Below are 25,981 nucleotides of genomic sequence, written 5' to 3' on the forward strand. Positions count from 1 at the left end.
CACTTTTCTCGGGGACAGCCCTCGTCGGGGACGTACCAAACAGACGCTCAGACACCAACACTTCGTTGTCGGGAGTCACGTCTTGCGGGGCACGTCCGATGCTTCGATGGTAAGATTGGTTGTACGCTTGCACCAGGTGCGGTAAGATGTCGATGTACTTCAGAGTGTGGTGATGCGTAAAATATTTCCACATGCGTTCTTTCAAAGTGCGTTGAAAACGTTCCACGATGCTGGCTTTGGTTTCGGGATTCTCGGTGGTAAAAAAATGAACGTCTCGTTTCTTTAGTTCTTTTTGGAAAGCTTGGTTCAGAATTTCGGTGCCTTTGTCCGTTTGCCATCGAAGAGGGTGACGACCGCTTTGTTTCAACACCCGTTGCAGGGCTCGCACCAACTCGCTGCTTGATTTGGAAGTCAAGGGCACGACCCAGGCAAATTTGGAAAAGACGTCGATGACACAAAACAAATATTTGTAGCCACGATTGTAGCTGGCCAAATGAGAGACATCGGCTAAATCGGCTTGCCATTGATGATCGATGCCTTCCACTCGGGTGCGACTTCTGGCAAACTTGCGTCGAATGGGTTTGTGTAAAGTGTAGGTAGCTTGTTTTTGTAACCATCGTTGCACTTGAGGTAAACGGAGACTTTTCAGTCGCGTTTTGGCAGCACGATACAATTTTTGAACTCCTGCGTAACCTGCAGGATGCGAGGGATCGTAGTAAATGCTGGCTAAGACTTTTTCCATTTTTTTTTGTGTTGGTTGCTGTGTTAATAAGACACCCACTCTTGGAGGATGCTACTCTTTTTCTGTTGGGGTATTTTCTTGGATTGCAATGCTTTGCGTGTGCGGCCAGCAATAGGTGTCGAAGAGGAGAAGGATGTCCGAGCGGGGGATATCGGTTCTTGTTTCACTTCTGTCTTCACTTCTGTCTTCACTTTCTTTTTCTCTTGTGAGGAAGAAGGGGTGGCCTTCATCTTTTTAATCCATCCAATTCTGGAGGTAGGTGGTGTTGTTAACTTGCGTACTTTTTCTGGTGGAGTTTGAAACCCTTCCTCTTCTTCTCCTTTTTCTGTCTTGGTCACGGGTACTGGTGGTACTGGTACTGGTACTGGTGATGGTGCTGGACTTTTCATCAAGGTCTTAAAATCTTTCAGAGTGGGTAGAGCTGTTTCGTCTAAAGCTTTCTGGTGAAAGAGTTGCAGTCGTTGCAAGAGTTGACCGTACTTTTGCGATTTTTCTGTTTCGGACAAATCTTGGCGATCCATCAAGGACTGCAATTCGTGTTGTAACTGGGACATCTCGTTCAAATGGGGATTGGGAGGTAAATGCGGGGTGTGTTGTTCTTGCCACCGATGGTATTCCATCCATCGTTTGTAAGGCACTAAAGCTAGTTTTCGTCCTTCCATGGGGTTGTCAGGGGTCGATTCTGAGATCTTGGAATTTCCGAGGCCTTTTTATCTTGCTCCCACCAGTCCTCCCAACATGGTTCCCAAGACTCCTTTCAGTATGGGGCCTAACAAGAGAGGTAAAATACCTCCACATTGCACTAACATCTTCTTTTTTGACGAATGGGAATTTTCTTTTGAACCATTTGGCGAAGAACGTGACGATGTTTGCCTAAGCATTGTTTCTGGTGTTTGGACAAAGGGATCGTGCCTTTCAAAACGATCAAACAACATTCGCACACGGTATCGATGACATCTTTGGAGGCTGTTTGAATGAGGTTTTTTCGTAGGGGTGGAGAAGCTTTGGACAGGACAGATAACATGTCCCCATGTTTGGCTAAACGTGGTGGCAGTCCTTTCCTTTTCTTTCCTTGGGGTTTTCTGAAGGGTGACATCTTTGAGTCTTCAGGAGCACCAAAAAACACTGATACCCGACTTGGTCACAGGCCTTTTTCATACTGGAACGCGTCGCCACTGATTGTCTTTACGTCGTATTAGTTTGAGGACAGGCATGACACGTCGTGCAGGGGTACGTAACGGACTAAATCGAGCCAGTTCCTGCTTGGACAAATCCAGTAAACTTTGTAACGTGCCCGATCTTTCTTGAACTTTGATTTTGGGAGAAGGTACTTTGTGAGCAGCAGCCACTGCCACTAAATTGGAAGGTCCTGCCACTGGGGAAGTTCTTTTGGGGGTCATCAACGGAGAAGTTCTTGGTGTGATCAACGTCTCCAAGTACTCTTCAGTTCCTGGTGTCATTAACGGAGAAGTGGACAAACGTGAAGCTGCCGGAGACGCAGTCACCGCTGTGGCAGGTCGTGGTTTGCGAGTGTAAGGTTGCGTCCTGGCCGAAGTGCCTCTCTTGCGACTAGTTTTCTGTGGACTTTTCTTTTTCTGGGGGCTTCTTTTCTTTTTCCGGGGTGGTGTCTGGTCAGAGGAGGGTCCTGCCACTGGAGAAGTTCTCCTTGGGGACCTGGTCTTTTTCTTCTTGGGGCTTCGTTGGACTTTTGTCTTGGGTATAACTCTGGGGGCATTAGGATCCCATCTTAAGAGTGAGCGAATGATGACCCCTCCTAGAGTACCGCTCCCTCCAGGTTTCAAAATGATTTGTTTTTTGGTTTGAGTGTCGATGCGGGGATCGGCCAGTTGGACCAAAGCGACTTTGTTTCGATCGAAAAAGCGTTTGGTTTGATGAGGAATCTGAATGATTCCTTGGAGTAATTGACGTGCCGTCACCGTGAACCATCGTAAGACTTCTTTGAGACTAGCTTCTAAGACACGAGCTCGTGTTTGTGGATCTTTTTCTCGACTGATGCCATACAAGGCACGAATCAATTTGACGGGAAGATGCGACTGAAGGGACGTCATGTTCACGCTGTGTGAGACAGACGAAAAAGGGTTTGAGGTTTTTATAGATTTTTTGATGGGGAGTGAAATGAAGTCGAGGACGGAGACGTGTACAGGACAGGCCCTCCGTCTTGGCACCAGTGGTGAAACAAGTGGGTACGAAATCGCAAATCCTCGGGGGTCGTAGGTTTCAAATCGACGAGTAAATAGGCGTGTGGCGTTTCAGTGGCATCGTCGTACGCCTGAGTCAGCCAAGGCGTTCCTAACTGTTTGGCTAAGACTTGCACTTGCGATTTATCTCGAGGGCTTTTAAACAAGACCACGTAATGCGCATTGAGACTGATGGTGCGATGGGCTTTACTTTGTTGAAACAAATTTTGGGTGATGTAAACGACACTGGCATTACGGTGATGCCCTTTGCGCGTGAACCACAGTTTAATTTCTTCTTCGTCTTCTCCTAACATGTCGTCGAAAATGACCAAATGGGTTTGACGGGAGTCAGAGACGATGCCGTCGTCTTCTTTAGGAATGCCTTCCACAAACACGATGGAATCGCCTTGACTTTCTCGCAAGAGGTTGTACGCCGATTGCCACTCTTTGTAACACCACACGATCCGTTGAGGTGGCCGATCGATCAAATGATGTTTATGTTCGATCAAACGTTTGACGAATTCGGTTTTGCCTGAACCGCTAGGTCCAGCAATGAGCATGTTAAAGGGATGGCGAAGATACAAAGCCTCCCAACTGGCACGATCTAAGTGTTCGTCGATGACTTTGACAGTAGAGGAAGAGGGAGCAGAGACAGCAGAGGTAGCCATTGTGTGAGAAATGTCACTTGTGACACGAAAAACAAACAAGACAAGAGTTTATATACTTTTTCAGAACACGTTTATTGAATGTTTTTTTTTCAAACATGAATACGAAAGACAAAAATACATAAGAGCCAAAGGCTTAAGTACAAGGATAAAAGGCACATGATAACCATGAACGTGGAATAAAAACAAGTGTCTGTAGAACATGTTTTGGGTAATGTTCTAACCAGTTCTATAGTAGGGGGTAAGGTCACACAAGTGTCCTCCCGAAAGGGTCTTTCAGGCCTGTCCACGACAGTCCCTTCCTGGGTGACGGGTTCTTCTGGCACCGTCACTAACACGGGTTGAAAAGTAACTTTTTTCCTTGAATAACTCTCGTGCATACTGGGCCACCTCTTGGGTCCAAGCCAAACCAATCTGGTTTCTTCTTCGTCAACGACATGGTAAGTTACTTCAATGAACAATGAACTATCGATCTTGCCTAGGGTTCCTTTTTATATACAGACCAATACCGACGTGACCGTACGGTAAGGTGAAGTGATTGGGAAGTCGCACTCGCTTCTGGTATACAATTTGATAGACTTTTTCCAAGGGTCGACTGACGATGTGGTGAGTGGGTAAACGTACAATCTTGTTCGGTTGATAAGTGATCACTTTAAAGTTTCCATCCTCTCCCGATTGCAAGGCTTCTTTCAATACCCCAAAGTTGACCACTCGACTGGTACGATGATTCAGAGTCAGTCCTTTCACTTTGCACGTCGTGTGCACTTCTCCTTGTTTGTCCCGGTATTCGTAGCCGTAATTTTTGGGACCACCACTGACGAAACTTAGAATCTTGTCGTCGGGATGCTCGTCTGTCCAGGCTCCTAAACGGTCTCCTTCGATGTCAGGGTGCTGTTGAATCGGGTGATGGATGTAAATGCAACTGTCCGTGTCAAAGTACAGGACGCGTTCTTCTAACAGTTCTAAAGCTTCGTACAATTTTAAGCGAGCATGAGCTGTCACGTAAGCCGCAATGATGACATTTCCAAAAGGGTCGTCTTGTACAAAGTCCAGATCTTCTTCGTAATTGACCAAGATCAAATCCTCTCGAACGACGTCCACGTGTTTCATGTATTTGGTTTTGTCGTGAATCATCTGGAAGTAGCGGGAAGGTTCTGTCAAATATTCCGTCTTGGGTAAACACGGTCGTTGTGCCATTTTACCCCACAAGCAATTTAACATCACTTTGGCAAACGATCGCCTGCCTTCGTTTTTTTCGATGTGGTCTAAAGAGATGCCTTCTTGTTCGTAGTATTTCTCTTTGAATTGTATTTGGTCTTCGGGAGTGTGACACCAGGAAGGATAGCCGCTGGCTTCTTGTTTCAGTTTCAAAAAGGCATCCACGTAGTCGGCGAAAATGCCTTTCTGAATAGGGTCACCCTTGTGGTACTGTTGTGTCTTGGGAAAGTGGCAAATTTCGTACACTTCTAACAGTTGGTATCCCATGTCCATAGCTTTGAACAATTCTACGCTGACCCAGGTTCCCGTCAAGGCCCGTTCTTCCTGGGTGTGCTGACAAGGCTGATCTTGGTTGCACGTTTCGGCACAAGTACGGCACAAGGGAAACATCAGTTTGCCTTGACAATGGTGAGGTAAGACGGGATGGTATAGGTTCGTGGGAGGCAAAACTTTACACTTGATCAAGCCTTCGTATTGTCGAATGTTTTTCAGGTCGATGTGTTCCGTCAACAATTGCGGGTGCCCTGTAGGAAAGTGACAATATTTGCACACGTAGGGATACAGCGAACACACATCCAAGTATTTGATTTCTTCTCCTTTCTCTTCGTCGGCTTGGTACAGCAAACAGGTGGCATTGGTCCTTCCTCCGTACAAACTATCCCTCGGGTTCAGCGGGTCCATGAACTGGTAACTTTCCACGAGGCGTTTAAACTCGGGATCGGTTTTCAAACGGTGATCGTACTCGTGTTCCCACATTTCCACCACTTGGTATCCTTGCTGTTCTAACTTTAGGCGTCGCTGACAAGTGTCCTGGTACAAGTCTTCCATGGTTCGTTGCAAAAACTGATTTTTAGTGTCACGGTCAGGGTAACAGACGGGACATCCGTGAAATAAGCAACCGTTAAACTCGTACACGATCTTGGGGTTTTCTAAGTCCCAGCCATCGACCGAATACGTTCCGATGGTCTTTTCGCCTCCTCCGTTGCGGGCATGCTGAATCCATTTGTCTTCCTTGTCGCACAAGTAATGTAACCAACGTAGGGCTTTGACCGAGTATTGACGCTTGACAAAGTGGGTCATTTGAGGACTGATGACAGCCACGGTGTTTTCAGGCATGAATCGTTGGCGGTACACTAAGGAACACGCTTTGGCAATGGTGCAAGCTTCTTTCAAAGGATCGACCCCTCCGTGTTCCATGAACAGTTCTCGAAATTTTCCACAGCAACGCCGTAAAATGTCCACGTCGGAACGACAATACTTTAACATTTCTTCCTGAAAGTCGAAGGGGTCAGAGGCATGAGCCTGGTACCAAGCGTAGAAAGCTTCTCGTTGTTCGGTACGCATGTTGTCGGGGTCGTAATAGTGAGCCTCAGGCAAATGGGGTAGAACGGCATGTTGATTGGCTTCCGTATTGAAAAAGTGTGGAAAGTACCCTTTAGCCATTTCTGTCATTTCAAACGTTTTAGGCATTCGACTCAAAGGCATGGCCAGATAACTCATCGAATCTTTAAACTGCACTTGTCCCACTTGCAGGAAAATGATTTTGGCTCCGTTCAAAGTGACTTTAGGACGTTCGGTGCCTTGTTCCGTATAGTATCTGAGAAGAAACTGTCCATCGTATCCGGAGAAATTGTGAGCCATCACCGTGGCATGACGATGACAATCTCCGTAACGTTCGATGTCTTCTTGGCTCCACGTCTTGTCGATGGGGTCTAAGACCCATCGGGCAAAATCGGCTAACGTGTTTGGTCCCCGAAAGATTTTTTCACGTCCTCCAGGAATCTTGCTGCAGTGAGGGCAATGACTGAAGATAGGTTCTTGAATGCACTTCTCGCACGCTCGATGAGCCACGCAGAAATTAGGAATGTGAATGCCGATCTCTTGCATGCATTCGAAATCGAAAAAGATGAAATTGCCTTTCTTCTTGTGACCGTCCTCTTTCTCTGGTGGGGGTTGGTATTTTTGCACGTATCATTGGTGTTCCAAGTCCACGATGTGGTGACAAATGTGACATTTTTTCTTTCCTCGACATACGTGTGCCTTGGCATTATTGGTAAGTATGCCTTGTCCACAGGTAGGGCACAATCTCAGGAGTTGACAAGCACATTTCTTCTGTGAACCTTGTGTTTTCAAATGTTGTTGGTAACAGGTAGGACTGACAAACGTGCGCAAACAAGTCGAACAAGGCACTGGTCCTTCGCTCAGACAAGGTGGAGAGGCCAAACATCCTGGGCATTTCATTCCACAATGCTTGTGTCTCGATTGTTATAACCATAGTCACATTTCTCACAATAAGAACTGTATCCCAGGAATCCAGTGATACTGGTAATGGTATCGAAATGGTCATCGTGATGATAGACATGAATGTATTTTCCGTCCTTAAAATCTTGGCCTCGAAACAACAGAGTTCCACGCATTTCTTGAGGTTGCACTTTCAAGGTGTAGCGTGGAGCTAGGGCATCTTGCAATTTTTGCATCTCAGGAATGCCACAGGGTGTGTCTTTGGACAGTCCGGCTTGTTGCAACAGGAGTTCTGCTTCATTTCGTTGTTTGGCTCGGTCGGATTGTTGAATAGTTTTCCAGGTTCTTTTCCATTCTACCGTGTCGTTCTTGTTGGCATAGGTTCGTCCCACCACGATGGCACGGGCTAAACACATCTGGTCTTGAGGGTTGTTAATTCGGACGAGACTCTTTTTGGTGTTGCGAAGGTCGTCCACCAATAACATCTTTTTGCATCCAGTTCCTTGAGGAGGAGAGACGTGGGCCATTTTCAGTGTGGCTTTACCATCGGTGATGTCAAACTGGTCATTAGATTGTTGCACCTGTTGTATCTTGTCCATGACTTTGGAAGGGGTCAGTTCTGCGGGTCTGCTAAACTCGATCCAAACAGGGGATTTCAAACCGTCGTGATCTATGGATAGTGTCAAGCGATCGTCTTCTTTGGCTTGACATTGTCGCTTGAGTGCGGTGAGCAAAGAATCCCACATCTCGGTGATAAACCCTTCTGCTTTCTCCAAGGGTACGTCGGCCTTGAAATCTTTAAACTTCACCGTGTAGGTGTAAGCCGTGGTTCTAAATTTTCTAGAGGAGCGCTTTTCCGTCTCTCGAATGGAATAGTACTTTTCAGGGTTGACTAAGGGTTTTGAACTTGGTTTAGAGGGTTCGGATTCTGGTTCACTCATGTCCTCTTCAAAATCACTGGCATGAATTTGTGCCAAGATTTCAGCCCTGGTACGAGGCGATAGATCACGTTTCTGCCTCTTACTTTCTTCTTCTTTCTTCTCGAATGAATGGGATCGTTTCATCTTGAGTGCAAAACGTCAAATGACTCAAGTTTAAACACCATAGACTAATTTATAGTCTTGGCAAACCAGCGTATATAAAAAGGGTGTGTGTCTTGTCCTTTCACTATTCATTTCACTCTCAAGCCGAGCACAACGATGAAAGAGACTACCCAGATGGAACGTTTCGTCAGAGCTTTGCGAGGGGTGATTAGAAAATTCTCTTCAGACCAGCCCACGGACTACTCTCCTTCCTTTCGAGATAAAAGTCAAGATACTTGCTATATCTGTCAGAAGAAAGGGCATTGGTCTTCAGAGTGTCCAGACCGTCAAAAAAGAAAAAAAAACAGGGGCTAAAAAAGACAAAAGTCAAGATACCTGTTATTATTGTAAAGAAAAAGGACATTGGTCTCCAGATTGCCCAAAAAAGAAACAAGAGAAGTCAGAAGAAAAGAAGGATTCTTCAGAAGAAGAGAGGGATTCTTGGGAAGAAGAGAGGGATTCTTCGAAAGAAGAGAGGGATTCTTCAGAGGAAGAAAGAAGACAATTCTATTTACAAGAGGCAAAGAAACAGGAGAAGAAAAGAAGAAGGGAAGAAAATGAGGAAAAAACGGTGAAGAAATTCAAAAAACAGAGAGGCTAAATAATGAGAAAGAAGAAGTGTACGAACTTTTTAAAGTGTTCTGTGGTGAATTGTGAATTGGATTGTAAAAAATGGATAAAAGAATACATGACTGATATAAGGTAAGTGTCTTTGAGTTTTGATTTTAAAATAAGAATCTACACTCAAGCACTCATACACAAACACGTACTATAAGGGTAAAATGGGTGGGGTTTATTTTTGAGTTATTGGCAAATTGAAATTGTATTTCTTTTCGAGAAATGTGGGTGGCCCTGAAAAGGGCCTTTTTTCTTTATGGTGTAGGAGTGAGTTTAACGAATCAACTTTAACTGCCTTAAGCCTTTGCCACGGCCAAAGCCTACTTCTGATGATTGGGTTGAAATCACTAAGGGTGGTAGGACAGGCTTAGTCACAGGGTTGGCGTGTTTAGCTCGGGAAGGTCGTATTCTCTTCGGTCGTGATAAAGAAGTCTGATACATTTGTTTCAGACTTCTTAACTCCGCTAAAATGTCCAACAGTACCGTAGCCGTTTGATTTTCACCCTCTTGTTTCTTTGCTGCTACTTCTTCTTGCTGTTGTTGCTGTTGTTTTTTTCTTACCTCTTCTTGTTGCTGTTGCTGTAGGAGAAAAGCTTGTTCCGCTTCCTTTTGTCGTTGCATAAATTTCTCCAATTCTTCTTTCTGTCTCTGTCTAAAATTCTCCACTTGCGGTAATGAAGAAGGTAACGAAGGTTCCGGAACAAATTCTTGCGAGGTAAGAAAATCCACAAAATCCCAATGTACCTCTTCTGAAAGTAAGTCCGGGTTCCCTTGGGCGGTCTCCCCTGCTGGTGCACCCCAATGGATCGTTTTCTGAGTTTCCGTCATGTTGAATCACTGTCGCATAGATTGACTGCACACAAGCGCTAGCGAATCTATATAGACCAACTGACGTCACAGACTGCTCTCTTCGGATTGGATGCGAGCTGACTGAATTTTGTAACGCGTGTTCGGATTGGTGAATGAACTCAATCCGTTTCAATCCTACCTCTGCCTATAAATAAGCGCAGTTCTGTGCATTGATTCACTTGTTCTCGTCGCTTCAAGATGTGGATCGATGTGCAATCTTCTACGCTTGTGTCTTCCATGATGTTTAGGACGGACATGCTCATGTATGTCAGGTCCAAGTGGACTGTTGTTGATAGGACAGATACTAGTCAATGGATGAGGAGAGTTTACATAGAAAGACAAGGATGTCTCAAGAGGGTACTTGTGTATGGACCGGCAGTTAGAAGGAGTTTAAGAAGAAGAAGAAGAAGATGTGACAGATGCCATCTATGTTAATATTAATATTAACATAAACCCAAAGGCCCTTTTCAGGGCCAGCCATATTTCTCGAAAAGAGATAGCCTTTCCATTGCCTACCCCTTTTTTAAAAAAATTTAAAAAAAAAAAAAAAAATCCCATGTTCAATTTCCCTTGACGCTATAAAGTCCCACCCTGTTTAAATTCCTTTGACGCTAAACCGTCCCACGATTTTTCTCCATGTTAATTTCCCTTGACGCTAATCTGACCCACGATTTTTCTCCATGTTAAATTTCCCTTGACGCTATTCTGACCCAGGGGTCTCTGTAATGCTAATTCCCATTGACGCTAATGTACCCCACCTTACTACTGGTATACTATACACTCAACATCACTAATTGTTGTACCGCTTCTAAAATACACTGATCTCGGTCCATGACAACGGTGACATTTCCGTTAGCTGCCAAACAGTTCTTTTTAGCAATGTTTGTAACGATCTTGTACCTGATTTATTGAGAATTAAACCTTGAATAAAAATGTCAAACATGAAAATTGTTCTATTTTCTCTAATTTCCTATATGCTGTGAAACCCAGATATGCGCTTTTTCATCGTCCTCTTCACCTGCAGATGCTGCCTTTATTGTCTATATGTATGTGATTTCGCCCTTCCATCCGTCCATTGATTACCACACACATCTCTCTATATATCAGTCAGTCTGTGTCCGCCCATATGTACGTCAAGCTATTCATCCACTCATGTATCAAACCATTCAAACCAATGACCAATGAAGCAGCCAGCAACGTCAAAAAGTACAATTATATACATCTGAAAACCAGAGAATCCATGTAGAACCTTATAGATGACACGGCAAATATGGCGTTTCCCAATGCAAACGTCTGTCCTTCAAACAGTAAATTACTCTCTGAAACTTAACATTGATGGAGGCAGGAACTTGCACGAAGCGTACTCTCTTACCTCCAGGAATTTTGATTTTATCCCTAAATTGAAAAGGACTCTAAGTTCCATAGAAGGTGTGGCAACATTATAATGGATAAACTGGGGCTACACACAATCGACACGAGTACAGATTCTTGTAATAGGTTTGCATTCCAGTGGAAGAACTTTATTTTTGTAAATCTTTCCAAATACCATGTCATGACTTTAGCGGAACACGTTCTGTTTTCAATTTTATAACAACACCAATACAAAATAGATTGCACGCGGATACTAAACAGTTTTCAATTATGTTGAAAAGTACAATTTCACTTACCTATTTGGCAACTCTGAAGCGAAATAAGCAGCCCCATGAGTCCAAATACATAAACATATCCAGCTGATGGTCTGCATGTGTACTGGAGGATGTATATAACTGCATGTCTGACATTATAAACAAAAGCATATTTTACATTTTTAATCAAGGTTCAGTTCTCAATAAATCAGGTACAAGATCGTTGCAAACATTGCTATAAAGAACTGTTTGGCAGCTAACGGAAATGCCACCGTTGTCATGGACCGAGATCTGTGTATTTTAGAAGCGGTGCAACAATTAATGATGCTGAGTGTCTTAAGCCTTTTACAAAAATATACATCTGTAGAAAATACACCAATGGAAGTTCAACCAGGCAGTTGTTCAAGTGGGACTGAGGAAATTACCAAATGGACCGATTCATATTTAAATCCCTTGACTTAGAAAAAGTCTTATATATGAAAGTTACATATGATTTTTGGAACAACTGAGTAAGATGAAACTGCCAAGAAAATAGTTTCTTGTTTACAGCCGACATTGATAACCTTTTTGCTAACATCGACCATAATTGTTGTTTGACTACTTCTAGAAATGTGATAATTAATAAGACGGATCAATACCAACCGGATGATGAAAGTTTACATTTACAGAAAATTTGTTTTGAAAAGATTTTTTAAAATATTTTTAATTAAAACTTTCTATCTTCCCATAAAGCGTACTGTTATGTTCAATAAGTTGTGTCTCTCCTATGCAAACGATTATGCAGATTAATGTAAGAAATACTTGGTCAATAAGGTCCAAGCGCTAGGATTAGTTTACGTAATGTCTATCAATGATACTGTCTTCATTTAGGCCACTTCCGAAGAGCTAACAGTGTTTCCGAACTCGATGAATAGTAACCATTTATCAATCAAACTTTGAAGAAAAAAAAGTTCAGACTTCTTCGAAGGAACAAAATAAATTTGCAAATGGAGATAATCTCGATACTAGTCCTTTTTTTTGAAGGAAACAGATACGCATCAGTTGCTACATGGACATAGAACACAATTAATTTTTCTATATGTTCTCTACATTTGTTTCTCAGTACTGACCTTTCCACTGTGTGACAATCAATGCAAATCATATGTTAATCTAAAATACCTTCAAATATTATTTCACGGTGAAGTTCTTGTCAAATGTTGACCTGCTCTTTTTTGAGATGCTGGACTGTCAACATAGTAGCATGTAAACAGAACAGAGATTTCACTTCCGGATCATCACCAAGGCCTTATTACTCACTGTGCACTGTCGCCGAAATACACAGAGACAACAACACCCTGAGCTCATATTATCAAGAATAAACAGTTACCTTTAAATCCCTACCAAAAATGCATATATAAGACTCTTCTATCACCACCAAAATGAGAGAGGAAAAAATGTTCTAAAAATAGACTAGAACTACATTCGTGAGTACTGAACTGGAAGTATTAATTGTGACCTAATTCCACATCAAACAATTTTCATCCACGGCGTACATTCAGGATTACTGTTAAATTCAGTTTTTGCGAGACATGTTGTAATCACAAATTGTACACTATTGCATAAAAATCCAAGGGCAATAACTCTACTGAAAACTGAGAGACCATAGTAACTGATCTAAACAAGCCTCTTCAGATGGTGACCATAGTACGTAAAATCTTCAAAGAAAGCCATATGTAACTGTAACAATAGAAGTAGCCACACAAGTATAAATTGCGTCCGGTTTCAAGTTTAAAGGGCAATAACTCGTACAGAAATAAATTGAACGCGTTGATCAATATGTGCATCTTCAGATAATTGTATTAATATGCTCTTAACTTCGCCACATTACATCAAAAAACGAAGACGAAATTAGCTACTGTCATATGGTTGTGTTTTATTATTGTATATATCTGTAAACTAAAATGGTAATATATATATATATATATATATATATATATATATAATGATCATATCATCATCATCATCATCATCATCATCATCATTAGGCGATGAATTATAGTATGCACTTAGTTTTCTGACCTGTTCATTGAAACCTACGAGTCTAGTTACGGTCACAAGATTAATCATATAGTAACTGGCTCGTGTTCTTGATGTGGGGTTTCTTGTTCGTTTTTGTTTGTTGTTTTTGTTTTGTTTCTTTTTTGGTGTTCTTTTTTCAATGCTATAAGAAACAGGGGTCCCGGGTAGCGCTTGCCTTTACTGATCCCTGACATCTCACTTCTGTACGTGTGGGTTAGCGTATCGAGATCGGTCATCATGGGTGTGTGTGTGTGTGTGTGTGTGTGTGTGTGTGATTTGGATTTGTAAAGTAGCTTTAACAATATTGCAGTCATTTCGCTACGATGTCTGCATTGTGGCAGTTTATAGTGATGTCTAGCACTGGGGCATCATGTCGCAGACATGTAGCATGATGTCCCACCCAGTCACTTTTTACTGGTCACCAGGCCGACCAGTCCCAACACTGACCTCTCAATGCTGAGCGCCAAGTAAGACAGCTGTTAGTAACATTTTTATGTCTTGGGTATGACTCGGCCGGAAATCGAACCCACGACGTCCCGCATCCGAGGCGGAGGCTCTAACCACTAGGTCATCGGAGCTGTCCTGGAATGTGAGAAAGTTTGTCAATAGGTTCCTGTGGGTCTGTGGTTCTTCCAAGAGTTCTCCCGGGTTTCTCCTCCACTAAATATTATGGTCGCCATGAAGAGCCCACCATGCACTGAAACATGGCCTTAAGCCAACTACAGCAACAACTACTGTAACCAAAAACGTCGAGGAAGTTACTGCATGACCCAGAAAAGATGAATAGTTTAAATCATACATTTTCATTAAATAACAAGCTAACGGTTAATTAAATACAATCTAATAATGTTTACAGTCTACCTTTCCGATACAATTGCAATCGGTAACCAATCGAATTACATTTTGCATATGATTTATTTGCTCGTTTTTCACGCACACACATCATATACAAACTGGATTTACCTAACCTATACATACAAATTACTAATCCAAGGCTTGCATAAACTGCCAAAAAATCCGATATTGAAATGGAACATGCGTAACAGATAAAAAATTTCTTTAAGCCTGTTTCATGTTGTTCTTGAAATAGTTATATAATGTAATAAACAGCATATTTCCGTCTGGACATGTTAGTCATATAGATACCTTAGATCTATAATCGACAATTGCACGTGTCAACATGCAAAATAAAACAGTGCACCTCGTGCACAGCATGCCGTTACGTTTAAATGGTTAATCATAAGGGAGCGGTACACAAGGGTTTTCATTTAAAATAAACATTTTATCTTAATTTTATTCTAGAATGCCGCGACGCAAAGATTTAATAGATTTTTTTTCTGGCGGACGTCCAGTATATCTGCCCATATATATTGTTACATATATTTGATTTAATTTATATTTGATTTAAGTTGTATTTGTTGATTGGATTGTTTAGGGGTTTTGGAATCTTTTTATTTTCTTTACATGTCAATATAATGTAATTTTGTTTACAAAGAATTTTATCATTTCCAGAAAATTCAGTTTGTCCTGAGTTTTAACTTAGATACCTAATAATACAAACACCAGTTTCTATTTTTGGCTTAGTTCCTGGCCTTGATAGAAGGTCAAGTAAACAACTTTTTCTAGGAGTAAAATAATTGGTCCTTATCAAGGACATGCGGGAGCTATGTGACTTTTACATGTAAACATGATCACGTCATCATCTATTTCGCAATATATTTCGCAATTAGGCATTTCCGAAATTGCGAAACACTTAGTATTAATAGTGATGTTTAGAGAGAGAAAGATCTCAGTGCCCAGAGCATTTAGCCACTTGATGTCAAGTTGTTTTTCTTCTGTTGTGACCAGAAATGAACTTGGTGAGTTATTAGTTAATTTTTCTCCAAATTATTTGGGCTCTAAAAGATTAATATGTTTCTCTGGAAATATTGTTGTATTCATACAGAATTCTTGAACAATGACATTTATTGAAAATTCTGTTTGGATTTTCAAGACCGGAAGATACATTATTGTGTTTGTACAAGGAACTGTAGACGTCAAAACAGTACAGGCTACATCATACGTAATCGCCTTCCAACTTTGATTCTTTGTCGGGATTCGTACTTGGAATCATTAGAACATTTCAATATTAGGACAAAAATTTTATTCATTGATTAATCTTGTATTAATTTTGGATTTGATTCTGTAAACCGTAAGTTCTCATATTTTCATTTTTACAGTATTTTTCCAGGGAAATACATTATTTATTGTATTTTTAAAAGCGTGTTGTTTTCACTGTTTCTTGTGTTACTGTTTATTCGAGCCTAAACACGTAACACTATAGTTAGTTATCTATATTTCTAAATAGCATGTCATTTGATCCTCTGATTTTCTTTAACGCGATTTATTTTTTACACACAACGATGTCAAACGATAAAAAAATCCAGCCCATACATATCTCATCTTTGTTTCTGTCACTGACATGTAGATAAACAGTCGGTGTTCAACTACTGACTTGATGGTTACGTTAAAATTAGCACATCGAATGAACACAAACATTATTACTTTATATCCAGATTAAATATTAACAAATATATACGGTAAATACTTTCATTGTAAACTGCACAGTCCAAGATATGCAGTCATATAATGTCATGGCAGATCAGGGTTGAGATTGTTTGCAATTGGACCCCACTTATAACCTACTTTATATACAGGCATATAAGTACGTCCTCCTAAGGCACAACCATTATATTCATTATTAATATCATTACTGATTACGTCGTCGTAGCAAATTAACAGTGAGCGCAAGAACAAGTCATCATTACATATTTACATTTCTCATTCATTCTCCATCACGAACTTGACAGAGATTTGCCATTAAGTCTGCCAAGAAATACAAGCATCTTTCATCACAATATGTTGACCATTACGATTACGGTCTTAAAATGAATAACAGGAAAGTCTGAAGCAACAAGCTTTGTAAAATTCAACAAATAATTTATTTTCTTAGATTACAAAGTGAAATTGTGAAACGTGGAACTTAAAGTATTGAAAACTAAATCCCAAATAATCGCAGAATTACAGACACAATTTAATTCTGAATAAACTTTAGTGGAAATTACAATTAAGCCCAACGCTGAAGGTGTTGATATTCCTTTGGTGGCATGTATCGTGGTATAGTACAAACAGCCTTTTGTTGAACAATGGTAACATAATTATAGGTTTGAATTCACTATAAGTCCCAGTGAATGACCCTGTCCAAGAAAATAGTTTTATGACCACTCTGTATTCCAGATAAAACTCATTTGAATTAAATATTTTGAAGAAATTAATTCCAACCCAAATGAGTTACTGGACACAACAAAATCAATAATTTAGATCTGGTAGAAAATTAACTTGAGTTTGGACAAGGTCAAGTCCAACCAACTGCATGTCACATTATCAAAAGCATAAAATAAAATAAAATAAAATAAAATAAAATAAAAACCACGAAACAGTGTAAATTGAATATATATAATGCTAATGTGTCATCTCTACCAAATGTAGTATATATCAACAAAAGTGTTATTTAAGAAATTACCTCAAAAGAAAAGATGCAATCCGTTCAATTTAGTTTTGTTGTGGGGTGGTGTTAGGTGGGGGTGGGAGGAATGGGGTGGGATGGGTTGAGTGGAGTGGGTGGGGTTGGGGTGGTGGTGGTATGGGGGTGGTGGTGGTGGTGGTTGTGTGGTGTGTGTTCTGTGATGTATATACATTCAAGAAAACTTGACAACAGTGTTGATGTTCTTAAATGTAGATAAATTTTCAAAGAAGTCGAGTTCGAATCATTGTATAGGATCAATCTGGGCAGATATATTTGCGTGTCATTTGGCAAGAAGGCAGTTTGCTCCAACAGTCTGTGCTCTAAGTATGTACTTGTGTAATTACACACACACACACAACACACACACACACACACACACTATTTCAAACTAATAATTAATCGAAAATACAATTACATTTTTTTTTCTGTTGCAAGAAAAACGTCACTTTAAAGCCAGTACGTTTCGGATTACCTAAAAACTCGTATTTTATTTAAACTTTGGCTTTAATATTGCAAATTATCATGACTATAAAGAGCGTCTTCAAAACCGCTCGTGAAAAGGTTATAAAACATTGATAAAAATAAACGTAATGTTCAGTTAGCTTAACTTTATTGTAATACAGGATTGCATCCAGGAGGTTATCCAGGGAAGATCGCGTTTGAAAAGTGGTATATTTTGCTTTCTTTAAAAAAAAAACAATAAAAAAAAACACAACAACAAACTAATACATACTGTGGATGGGCTAAATCATCTTCAAGGTATTTCGCCTGAATGGAACAATTCATCAAATTCCTTTGCAAGGTTGGGCCATAAAATTAAAGTGTTAACCTAACATTTTGTTCACATGCTTGTTGAGTCTTCTGTATGAAATTAATTTATTGAATCTTCTATATGACAAAATTGATTACTTTATTGAGTATTCTATATGGAAAATGATTACATTGAGTATTCTATATGGAAAATGATTACTTTATTGAGTATTCTATATGGAAAATGATTACTTTATTCAGCATTATGTATGTAAAATGATTACGTTATTGAGCATTTTATATAAAATGTATTGAATGCACTGCAACATGATTAATGTGTCGAGTCCACTGTATGAAATATGATGACTTTATTGAGTTTTCTATATCAGCTGTAATTAATTTATTGAGTATTTTCTTAATGAATTGTGATTAATTTATTGAGTATTCTGCATGAAATATGATTAATTTATTGATTCTGCATGAAATATGATTAATTTATTGAGTCGTCTATACAAAATATGATGAATATTTTGTGAAAGTTATGTGAAATATAAATGAATGTTTGAGCTTAATATATTATATATGATGAACGTACTGTGAAGCTGTAGAAAAAAGAATGACGATCATATTTTCATCATGAGTCATATCAAATCTGAATAAAGAAAGAATGTTAAACAGCATGATCAATAAAACAATATATTCTTACTTAAAAGTTCCTGTACAAGGTTTATGAATATGGTTGCATTGATTTGTCAGCATTGGATTTCACGTAGCATTGATGCCGAAGTGTATCCTAAATGAATGACTGTATTCCGCGTCGTGTGAGTGCTACCTGAAAACCTCAAATATTAAATCATATTAACGTTCTGCTGCGGCACTGAAAAGAAAACTAAGATGTGTTATGTTGCCTTAATAATCATGTTCACGCAGAGCGATTTAATTATAAAAGGATGTACACCAATTGGAGCTTCTGCGGCATGATGCCCAAGTGCTAGACTTCTCCATAAAAGTGTCACACTGCTGACATCGTAGCGATATGACTGAACAAAAACTGTTGAAAATAAACACACACACACACACACACACACACACTTCAAATATCAAATACCGGAATCTCGCCACTTGAAACTGCGTATTCAAACTTGTTCTTGTCAGTACTGTTTAAAAAAAAATGAAAAATCTGCAATTTACAGCTAACATGATAGTATGTTTTCAGATTTATCGGATGCTATTTATTTCATCGAAAAAAGTATGTTCGGCTCTTCGAAGAAAACGTGTAATCAAATTAATCTCTAAATATCTTTCATTTTGTCGTGGATATGGAACAGTTCCAGTGAAACAAAGATATAGAAGTGTCTAAATTATCTTGCGAGCTCTTGGGGGTCATTTACCAGAAATTTGAATGGGCTTCATCTTCCCCAATCAGATGTGACCACCTTTCTTCTAAATTTTGAAAGAATATAAACGCACGATGAATTGTTGCTTTGAAATGAAAACTACCACTCGAACAATGAATATTAAACACAACGTTGCATCCTTGTAATGTAAATTTGGAATGTAACAGACAAGTGTGAAAATCAGGTTTTAGGTAGAGTACACGCTCTACTCATTGTTGAAATTACTAAATTATTAATTAAACTGAGAATTAGAGAATACCAGTGTGTGTGTGTGAATTGGATTTTTAACGTAGCGTTATTTTTTTTTTGTTGTCATTTCGATACGTCTGATGTTTCGCAGTTTATAGTACTGTCCTGCACTTGGACATCTTTGCCGCAGACATGTAGCATGATGTCCCACTCAGTCAGATTATTCTGGCAACAGGCCGACTTGTCCTAACACTAACATCTTAATGCTTAACGCCTAGCGAGGCAGCTGTAGGTACCATTTTATAAGTCTTTGGTATAAACTGGGCATGGGTTAAAACCCGCGACCTCCCGCATCCGACGCGGATGCTCTAACCACCAGGACACCGGAACGGTCTCGTGTTTTAGTACATGTAAGGAAATATAATGTGAAGATAAAGGAATTAAAAAATATCAGTTTTTTCCGCCGATAAATATCTATTTCACACTTAAATATATAATATATTGCATTATTATTTATTTGAATCACATAATGCAAAAAAGAGATCTTCTATGAATATATATACTTGTCTGCACAATTAAATATATGATATCGACCTCCGTTTCGTGTCGATCAATATGAGGTTTACTGGTGCATATAACGTCAGATTCACCTCACCAAAGGGCACGACTTGTTTTAGCATATAATACCAACACAAAAAAAAATAATAGAAAATTCACAAGTTTCACAACAAAAAAGAAAAGACTGAAAAGACTATCAGAAATGTATTAAATGATTAGTTACTATTTCACTACCAATTAGAGATTATCCTATACATATATTCGCAATTCACTGTAACATGCGCAGATTAAAGAGGAAATGTATATTCAGAGTCAACATTGTTTTGTGAGGTTAGCAGCAGATCGTCTGAAGGGTTAAATAAGAACCGTACATACATAGGCATAATTAGAGTCCAACTTCAGCCTACATGAACCCAGATCTGCCTTTGCATGAATTGCGGTTGACCTGGGTCTATGTAGCTTCTAAAAATATTAAAATTGATCATGGATCCTTAGAATTAAACATCATCTGCCGAAGCAGTTTGCGACGCCCAAAAATGCTCTTTCTCTCTCTCTCTCTCTCTCTCTCTCCCCTAAGTGGTTTTGTCGACCGCCTCTGATGCAGGAGGTCGCGAGTTTGAACGCCAGTCGAATCATACTAAATACGTATAAAATGGAACTACCAGCTGCATCGCTTGGCGCTTAGCATTAATAGGATAGTGATGAGACTGGTCGGCCTGGTGTCAGGATAATGTAACTGGACAGGACTTGATGTCAGAATAATGTAACTGGATAGGACTTGATGTCAGAATAATGTAACTGGATAGGACTTGATGTCAGAATAATGTAACTGGATAGGACTTGATGTCAGGATAATGTAACTGGATAGGACTTGATGTCAGGATAATGTAACTGGATAGGACTTGATGTCAGGATAATGTAAATGGATAGGACTTGATGTCAGGATAATGTAAATGGATAGGACTTGATGTCAGGATATTGTAACTAGGTAGGACATGATGCTACTTGTCTGCGACATGATGCCCCATTGTCAGACATCAATATAAACTGGTACCATGCGATATAACCAAATTTGTTAAAGCTACGTTAACAATCCAAATCTCTCTCTCTCTCTCTCTCTCTCTCTCTCTCTCATAATGATATAGAATGCTGACTTTACTGTGATTATGTTATGCAACACCACGAGGAGTAAACATTTTTCATTTAAAGGAAACAATGCTTGATGAATTTCTTTTTATTCAAAAGTTTACGAAACGAGTGGTATAACAAAGATGTAGCGTACATTATATAGACATAATTTATTTATATACATGAAAACACATTCCGGCGGAATTAAGATTGCTTATAGGCAGCTATGTATTGATGGAATGAATGAACTCTTCACATCCCTGCCACGTGTCTGCAATTCAGACCTCTTTACAAATTTGCTTCTTTTTGGTAATTTCTATTTTCATTCAAAATTGATTAAATAAGTATCACATACACTCGTGATTTAAACATGAAATTTGGTTTAAATGAAGAAATTAGAACACTACAACCACAGAATGCTTAGCTTATGGAGCGCTAGACGCACATCCATTCAGTCACCCTTGAGTATATTGAGAAAAAAATGTGGGAAATATGAACTAAGCGAAATTACGAAACAACAAAATGTAATTCAAACATTTAAATGTATTTACAGTTGATAGAAATCATCATATGGAGGATATTCGCTTGAAACAAGTGAATGGCGCATAAATTTAATCGAGTGGATGAAACTCTCAGCATTTGAAAAGTGGTGAATTAACACATTTATTTTCATTGGAAAATCCAGTGATTTCCAGCATAGTATACAGTAATATGCCTTTGATGAAACTGTACAGACCATTGTGAGAAAATTTGCCACATGCTTCCAGTGGGTTGGTGGTTCTTACAGGGACTTTCCCTTGTTCGTCCTCCACTAGTTGAAAAGGCCGTCACGAATAGCCTTTCTTGCGCTTATAAATTCGTACCCCGCCCTCCCCCCCCCCCCCCCGCCAACAACATAGAAAATGAAGATAACAGAGCACTTATATTTTATAATTGTTCTCGCTCTCTAAGTTTCACAAAAGCACGCATATACACGCATACTTATGCTTCACCCCAACCCTTCACCCCACCCCCAAATTTACATATAAACAGGCCCCTATGTTAAACATGGGACGTAATATGGTATGATTTCGAAGACAGATAGGCCTATCTGCTTTGAAATAACTGATAAAAGTACCTTAAGAATCCAAAGCTTCTTGCAAACATCATGAAAGCAAAAGTAATACAAATTTTCAAAACGCATAAAATACTTTGATGTATGGAACTTGTGTTAAGCCAAAACTCCTCGAGAAATAAATAAATGCACTCACTTTCTGTTTAAGAGCGAAGACACTTCGAGTTTACGATACAGTTTATGGTTATAAGATGGTGTACACCTGCAATAGATTATAGTGTACAAATGCTCGCAAATTATCCATCAAAGATGTTCAGAATGTATATATGTACCTTACCGTTTGAAAACTAAGTCATGTACATAAACGTGATAAACACCAAGTGCAAAAAGTTCATAAAATCCTAACATCTGATGTAATGTGAGTTTTGCATAAGCTCACAACTCCACTACATTAGAAACACATTTTGTCGGTCAAAAGATTCCATAATTAAGAGATTTCCCTTAAAGAAAAGCTATCACGCAAGTCATTAAACAATTAGCAAGGGATCACTACACTGGACAAATGCCCATTAAATAAGATAAGTCAAAGGAAAATGTAACTTAATAATAAAACTCCCATTAGAGACATTTGCGTTTCATTATATTCACAGAGGTCACTAGTACGGTTTAATAAAGTTCAACTTGTTGTTGCTTTGGTTCTTATTTTGCCAATGGGGGGGGGGGGAGAGCTTTTTCCATTTCGTTTCTCAGATAAAGATATTTCCTAGTTTAGCATGTTTAGTGGCATGGCAAAGTAGTTGTCAAATTTGAGATGACATGATAGTGAACTAAGCTACATCATCGACAATTTAGAAAAGGTAAGCTTAAAATAGAAGCAACATAAACACCAGTAACAATATCAACAACAAGATCATTGTCAAGACTTAAACATTCATCCTAGCAACGGTCTTATCCATCATCCAACATCTTCAACAATGTGGGTCAAACGGAACAAATATGTATATTTCGTGGAACACACACACACACACACACACACACACACAGACATACATATATAAATATACACACACAAACATACATATATACACACACACAAACACACATATATATACACACACACAAACATATATATATATATATATATATATATATATATATATATGAGCGCGATTGACACAAGAAATGACAGACACATTTGGGTGGGTGGACCTCTCTGATATGTTCTAATGTCCTGGAGGCATCTAAATATACATATACACATCCTATCACGGTGCATCTTTTAATTGCTTGCAGGCGAGGTCGGAGCGGTGGTTGACGGACACTCCCGTAATCTGGTGCATGAAAGGTTAATAATGTTTTTTTTTATAGTTTTTTTTCCTTTTTGTTTTTGGGGGCTGGGCTGTCAACACTTTTAATTTTGGTATTTTTGGGGGGTGTAATTTAAGTCAGTGGTACGGGGTCTGAAACATATCATGCAACTTTGGAGAGTACACCTTGCAATAGCCCTTCTCTTTTGTCGTTTTAGTGTCACCCATTTCGAATCGGCAACAAATTATTTATGCGATGCCATAACACATCAAAACAAACCAGATCAAATTTGCTTATGATAATGATTTCGACGCAAAAAATAAAATTATGCAGTGGTCAAATGTTGTCAGCTTCAACTTAATAAAGTCTGGTCAAGATCCTGTGCATTTAGCATATCATGCGCTGGTATTAGTGCCTGTTATCGCCCCTGACACTTGAGAACAATTTTGAAAATATAAAGCTGCTTTATCTTTGTCACCAGATATTTTGCATGCGTGACCAAGATGACGTATTTAGCATCAACAGGAAATATTCTGTGTTGATATGATTATATAAACATGATGATAAATTGGTATGTGTATGTTGTTTTGTAGATACGATAACCTAAGTACGTACATGTCTTTATAATAACAACTAATTGCAGTATGTAACTCGACGTGTTGACATAAAATACGCTACTGTGATCAAATAACCATCACATATCCTGCCATACGCAAAACGTGTGGTACTAATTACATCGGTGCTCTATTAAACTGAACAAGGAAGGTTAATAGCAAGACATCATTCTAATTACATCAGTGAAATACTATCCTGAACAAGGAAGGTGCTCGTATGAAACCTTGTAGTCTTTGCCATTGCATAAAAAATTTACATTTGTCCAACTTTTGGAATTATGAAAGTTTGATCTCTAATTAGTCTATGTAGCGTAAAATATATGCAAAACCTCACACCCTTATCTCTTTACGGTGAGCTGAAGAAAACACTCTCACCTCCACCACTTTGTTATGAGTTTAAAAAATAACCTCACCCCCAACCTCTTTGGGATATGTTGGAGAAAATACACCAACATTCACTTCATTGAAATGAGTTGAAGAAAATCATTAAGTCAAAATACAATATGAAGGAAAAACTAAGACAGTAACTCTTTAAGATAGTCACAGAAACATCGGTGTTACAGAAGACTTAAGGCAACGGTAAGTGTCCTGATTAAAAAGGCAAAAAGGAGGGGATTGCATATGACCAAAATAATAACTGAAAAGGAGCACGATTACGCAGTTATAAAATCAACGTTGTACACACCACACAAACCCAAGATAGAAACGATATAAAAGCAACGTTTTGCGAACGGTGTACGAGTCTCATAGTTCATGGTTGTGTATTTGTGTCATGGCTTTTTTTGGGTCGTAGAGGTGGAATATGTGGATTTGAGATCGGGTGAAACTATTTTGTACCTCTAAACGTCTTCCACTCCCCGGACATCAGTTCTACACACACAAAAGACTCCATCTAGATGGCCTTAAACTTCCTCATCCTCTAACAACATTTCTAAGAGAAATGTATTAAAATATCATTGAAATAGAATCGTCTTTAAAACCAGTCGTAACTATTGACAGAATGTCTCGTTAAAATTGTTTCACTGCCTGTACTGCAAGCGATATATATCCTAATGAATGGTATAATTACATCACAAACTGGCCTTTTTCATTTTATTTTCGTTACAAATTTGTTATATACTCCCACGATTTATGATTCTTGTCATTATTTTGATCTCCCTTGTAAATATGGTATCGGGTTTAGTATCAAAAGGAAATGACGTATTCATTGTTTATTCTGAGTTTTGTTCTTAAGAAAATTATGGAAGTACTCAATGACCTTACCAAACAGTCGGCTTCCTGGGACTCGGGTCCGTGTCGTTAAGAATACAACGGATACAACAAATTGAATCATATTTCTAGGTAATATCATTTAGTGTTTTTAAAACAAGCCTGACACGTCATCTTTTGTTATGCTTTTCCGACATGCTGTATCTAAATTATTCATGTCAACAACACTTTTCGGTGCAAATGGCCTTAAAAGAAGGAAAACATCAATACAATTTAAGTAAAATACAAATTTATTTCTTTTGATTTAAACATTTCTGGAAAATGCAGAGAGTCAAGTGTCGTACTTATTTTGACGCTTTTGACACTTGCGAAAGTGTAGATGAATCTAACTTGCTTCATGCGAATACCGTATTGGTTTTCATTGTTGTATATCTTTATCTGTATTTTATATCCTCCACACGTTGCATCTGATTTAGCTTCATAAACAAAATAACACACACACACACCAGTCTGATTAATTTCTGATCTCCACAGTCCTACATGGATTACTGACAGGCACCAAAAAAAGTTCACGTTTTAGTGACCTTTGGAATTCCCAGTCAACTATTTGCAGTAGCCTATTAGATAAAGCAATACAAAGTCGTGTTAGGGAGAGTTATCGTTAGTAACAATATGTTCCAAGTGACGTGTTTCACGTTCAGAAACTTTGAAAGCTGTGACTTGATTGGTGAATCACAAGGTCAACAGAACATAACCTCTTAGTGTTGTCCATCAGATCTTCACGAATTACTGCGAAGATCCGATCTTATACACACACACACACACACACACACACATATTTTAATCAATTTACTACACATTTTGATTCCTGGTCTGGAGGAAAATGGAACAGTACCTCCTTCATCTGTAACTA

The 25,981-nt window shown here is 39.1% G+C and overlaps 1 long non-coding RNA gene across 1 annotated transcript in view; it reads right to left on the reverse strand.

Moving 5' to 3' along the window:
• LOC149780061 (uncharacterized) overlaps positions 1 to 24,941 on the reverse strand; it is a 45,223-nt gene extending 20,282 nt beyond the window's left edge. Inside the window, exon 1 of the long non-coding RNA XR_016414993.1 lies at positions 24,697 to 24,941. This is a non-coding gene — a long non-coding RNA (uncharacterized LOC149780061). The remainder of the gene's footprint in view (positions 1 to 24,696) is intronic.
• Between the last annotated feature and the right edge of the window lie 1,040 nt (positions 24,942 to 25,981).

This window comes from Sinohyriopsis cumingii, chromosome 16 (genome assembly GCF_028554795.1).
Source record: "Sinohyriopsis cumingii isolate HCF-2022 chromosome 16, ASM2855479v2, whole genome shotgun sequence".
Taxonomy (NCBI): Eukaryota; Metazoa; Mollusca; class Bivalvia; order Unionida; family Unionidae; genus Sinohyriopsis; species Sinohyriopsis cumingii.